A 5,180-nucleotide genomic window follows, 5' to 3' on the forward strand; every position below is an offset into this window, starting at 1 on the left:
AGGAGTGCTGTCCTCAGGGACTAGGGAGGAGTGCTGTCCTCAGGGACTAGGGAGGAGTGCTGTCCTCAGGGACTAGGGAGGAGTGCTGTCCTCAGGACTAGGGAGGAGTGCTGTCCTCAGGACTAGGGAGGAGTGCTGTCTTCAGGAACTGGGGTGGAGCTGCTGTCCTCAGGGACTGGGGTAGCTGCTGTCTTCAGGGATTGGGGCAGAGCCGAACCACCTTCTGCTGTTCTCAGCCTTGATTTTTCTGTTTCTTTGTTCTTCTTACCAGCGCAGTCACTTCTTTCCCAACTTCCAAGTGTTTTCTCTCCTCAGAACACTCTCTCCTTATCTAGACTCTTGTCACCCAGGGGATATTTGTTTTTGTTTTAACAACAGAGTTTTTGTCTTGGGTTCAATTTCTTCACTCATAATCATTTTGTTCTGGTGTATAAAGCATCCATAATTCTGTGACCATGAGGTACTCTTAGTTTCAGGCTGTCTATTCCATTTGCAATTGTTGGCAGTGGCTGCTTAACTCTTCTGTGAGATCTGTTATACTGTCACCTCCACTTTATTGGGGTATTCTGTTTTTTCTTGGATAAGTGAATTCAACCATCTTCTGCTCATTGTAATGTTAACATGTAAGGACTGACTAATGTGTTCTGTTAACATTGGCCAATATTCTCTTTTCTTTCTTTGGGTTAGATGATGTCTATAGTGGTACACTTTAAGTCTTCTCTTCTTAACCTTGGTATATCTATTGCAGACTTAAGCATTTCAGTCCATCAGTACCAGTGTAAAACATTTGTACTTATAAAAATTATTTAAAGCTAATATAAATAGATTTTATCCATAAAAATGTGCATTTCTTCTCCACCTTTAATTTTTTTGATGTTCATAACTTAATATTTTCATAATGTATATCTCTTAACAAAATGTGAGGTGCATTTTTGTTCATTAACACAGTTTGAGAGATGCCAAGAAAATTAATAAACTATACTTATTTGGCTTCCAAAGACCTGTGACATGTGTGTATGTGTAAGAGAAATAAAATGGGAAGTCTCCCTTGAATGTGGACAACTCTGTCCAACAGGATCGAAGCCCAAATGGAACAAAGGTTGAAAATGTAAAGCAAACCATGCCCATGCATGCAACCAAGCTTGATACTTGAGGATGTGGCTTGTTTTTTCTTTTGATTGAAAGACCCAAATTTATTTTTATTTTGTTTATTTATTTTACTTATGTTTCTCTCACAGATTTCATCCTGACCATGGTTTCCCCTCCGTCCACTCCTTCTGTTCTTCCCTTCTCCTCTCTCCCCCAGATTTACCCCTCTTCTGTTTTCCTTCAGAAAAGAGCAGGGCTCCCAGAGATGTCAACTGAATGCAGCGTTACAAGTCACAATAAAACTTGGTACAAACCCTCTTATCAAGACTAGATAAGACATTTTAGTAGGAGTAAAAAGGTCCTGAGAGCAGGCAAGAGAGTCAGAGACACTCCATTCCCACTTTAGGGGTTCCACAAGAACATCAAACTACACAACCATATAATATATTCTGAGGACCTTGCTCAGACCCATACAGGCCCTGTGACTGTCACTTTATAGTCTCTGTGAGCCCTTATGAGCCCTCCTTAGTAGATCCGTGTCCCTCCTTGCTCCTATAATCCTTCTGCAGCCAAACATTAGGCAGAACTCAGGAATCCTGTGGAAGAATGTGAGGAAGCATTAATTGTAGGAGCATGTGGATTTTGAAAATAATTTTTATTAATTTCTTGAGAATTTTGCATAATGAGTTTTGACTATACTTGTAGCATGTAATTATTAAAAAACAACCCATGCTAATGCCAGCAACTTTCTGTTGTGTCAGGAGGACATTGTTCTCTTGTATTTATTCACTGCCTCTGGCTCTTATACTCTTTCTACTTCCTCTTCCCCAGTGATCCACCAGCCATGGGAAGAAAGAGTATAGTATATATATGGTCCTTGTAGGACTGAGCATTCCTTAGCCTCCCATTCTTTGTGCTTTGGCCAGTTTTGAGTCTCTGTGTTAATCATCACCTATAGAAAACAAAAGCTTCTTTGATGAGGGTTATGGGTATGAAACCAAATCATTAGGAATCTATTTAATATCACATTTTCTCAGCAGAATAACAGCAGTAGGGTTTCCCCTGGGGACTATGATCCGTGTAGTCACAAAATGGTGCCAGGTATAGGTTTCATCTTGTGGAGTGGGACTAAGTCTAATGATAAAGTGATTTGTCACCTCCATAATGTTTATGCACCAGTGGGCATGAGTTGACAAAGAAGACATTATTGTAGTTTTCAGAGTTCACAGGTAATTACTTCTTTTCTCTAGTAGTGTGGACAGCACCTTTCAGCACAATGAAAACTATTCAGTGGGTTTTAAACTTCAAAGTTTGTTCTCCATGATTTATATGGTATCCTAATCAATAGGGTCTTACTGTTAAGTTCTGGAAGGTAACCAATATCATTGGCAATTATCTGTAATGTTTGGGGGATCTACAGGACCACACTGAATAAACATTTCCAAAAGATAAAGCTCATTCCTGCTTGGCACTGAGCTTTTCTTTTCCTTTTCTTCCCTTCGCTCTCTAGTAGGGTCATTGTCCCATTATAGGGTAACTACTTTATGGTCTTACTGCCTTTCAGAAAACCCTTTCCTATGTCAATGAGCTCAAGTGTATTATCTACTTTGTTCTCTAACAGATTCAGGATAGTGGGTCTTACATCGTTGTCCTTGATGCATTTGGAGTTGAGTTTTATTCAGGCTGAGAGATAAAGAGTCAAGTTCCATTCTTCCTAATGAGTAGCTAATGAGTTCGACCATTTAACAAGACCATTTCCTGAAGATGGATCTTTTCTCAAGTGTGTATTATTGATTTCTTTGTCAAAATCCAGTGGCTGTAGGAGTGTGAGTTTATGTGTAAATCTTAGATTCTGATCTACTGAATGCGTCTGTTTTAGCTGGTGCTATGCTTGTTTTAGAATTATATCTTTGTAGTATAATCTGGGATGTTGATATGTTATTTTTATTGCTCAAGGTTGTTTTGGCTATCCTGGGTTGTTTGTGTTTCCATATGAAGTTTGTTTATTTTTCAATTTTTATGAAAGACTTCATGGAATTTAAAAGAGACTACACTGAATGTGTAGATTGCCATTTTCACAATATTAATCTTGCCAGTCCACCAGCATGGTAGGGCTTTCTATCTTTTGGCATTTTTTTTAACTTCTTTGGTTAGTTTTACTCCAAGATATTTTAGTTTTGTTTTCCTGGTCTTGTTTCCCTGGTTTCTTTCTCTGTGCTTGTTATTTGTATGTAGTAAGATACAAATGTTATTTGTATTTTTATGTGTTAATTTCATATCTTGCTGCTTTGTTGAATGTGTTTTATCAGGTGTAGAAGTTTCCTGGTGAAGTATTTGGGGACTTTTATGTATAATATCATGTCATCTGCAAAGAAAGACATTTAACTTTCCACTCTTTTTTTTTTTTGTCCAGAAAAGGATGTGTGTATATATATATATATATATATATATATATATATATATATATATATATATAGTAACTGCAAATAGGAAACCAGAGGGGAAGCCCCAGGCTGGGACAAATACTGGACACCCCTCTCCAAGGGGAGGTGGTCCTACACCCTTTCCCCATCAAAGTGCCCCCCACTCTGCGGCAGCATCCATGGGGCAGGGATCTTCTCTAGTGTGGGGTAGTCGGTAACCAGCCTGCTGTGCTCCAACCCCCATTTCCCTAGAGTGTACGGTGTGTGAGGCGTGATATAGGCAAACTCGGGAGGATGAACATCTGGCGCTGGTAGCAACAGCAATGGTGGGTGTCTAAGAATGAACATTGAACAAAAAAAAACCAACACAACTGTCCAGAGGTAGTTTGTGAACAGAGGAAAAGATGGAACCAGAACCTTGGGGGACAGGGAGGAGCCAAAGGAGGGAGGGGACAAGGCTAGCTTCTTAGTACCTTCCTGGAAGAGCCTTATTGTTTGTGGGGGAGGTGTGTTGCCTTAGGTGGAAGGGAGATAGATCTCATTCTGGAGTGGTAACAGCCCATCTGTCCCAGGTGAGAGCAGCAAAGTGGGTGGAGCCAACACCATCCTACTTCCTGTTGTCCAAGGGGCCCAGCCAACTTCATAGGGTGGGGCAGAAGAGACTGAGAAAGACACCCGGTGACACTTTGGTGGGGAACATGCTGGGATCTAAGCATCCATGGCACGGACCACACTGCTGCTGCCAGGTCAGCCATTGGGGCTTGTCAGAATGAGACGGGGCGGGTGGGGGGCTCTTAAGACCAGGGAATGCTCCCAGGACCCTCTACAGGGAAGCTAGGAATAGCAGGGTAGAGAGGACCCCACAAAACAAAGCGCCCAAAGAGCATAGGCTCTGAGTGAGGTGCGCAGCAGGCCGGGCTGTGCCTAAGTGGGAAGGTAGCCTTGTCAGGAGGGGGAAGCTGTGTTGGGGAGGAGGACACAGGGACTGAACCAAATCCTGCTCCCGTGGGTGAGGCAGAGCCTGAAGCTGGTGCCTGGTGCGGTAGGGGCCGGGAGGGACCTGGGAGCAGGGCTTCGAGTCCCAGGGGAAAACTGCTCCTTGGTGGCTAAGGAGCAGGCGGCGTTGTGAGTGGTCACTGATCCTCTGAGGACTCTTGGGAGATGCCCTTCTTCTCTTCTTTTTTCTCCAGTTTCTTGGGTCTGCCCCTTGGTATCCTCCCTGGAGTTGAAGTGGCTTTCCGCATCTTGGTAGTGCCCTTATTCTTGCTTCCCTTTGGTCGGCTTCGGAGTTGGCACTGGGCTCCTTCTGACTCCGTACTAGTGCAGTCCCAGGACTCACCGAAAGCTGCTTGCTCGGCCTCCCAGTCCCGCTTCTCAGTCCCATCCTTTTCCTGCTTGGAGGCCAGGGGCTGGCTGAACTTCGAGCCCGACTCACTCATTCTCCTTCTATATGTTTTGGGCAGCTAAGAGTGAGTCTGGAAGGGAAAAAAGAAGCTACCCGAGTGACGGCGAACTCACACCTTCTTGGACCTGCGCCAACACCAGAAATAGCCCTGACTCGCTATTTCTGGAGTCCCAATTAAAGGAGCCCACTTTTCTATCTATATTCTCTTTATCTTCTTCAGTTGTCTTGTTGCTCTAAGACTTTAAGTGCTATATTGAAGAGAA

General features: G+C 43.0%; 1 pseudogene across 1 annotated transcript; it reads right to left on the minus strand.

Annotated features, from left to right (window-relative positions):
* Positions 1-4,645: 4,645 nt before the first annotated feature.
* On the minus strand, positions 4,646-4,951 carry LOC308417621 (high mobility group protein HMG-I/HMG-Y-like; annotated as a pseudogene). Its single transcript has one exon. The product of its transcript is annotated as a high mobility group protein HMG-I/HMG-Y-like (transcript).
* Between the last annotated feature and the right edge of the window lie 229 nt (positions 4,952-5,180).

This window comes from Micromys minutus, assembly GCF_963924665.1.
Source record: "Micromys minutus genome assembly, chromosome: 2".
In the NCBI taxonomy this organism is placed as follows: Eukaryota; Metazoa; Chordata; class Mammalia; order Rodentia; family Muridae; genus Micromys; species Micromys minutus.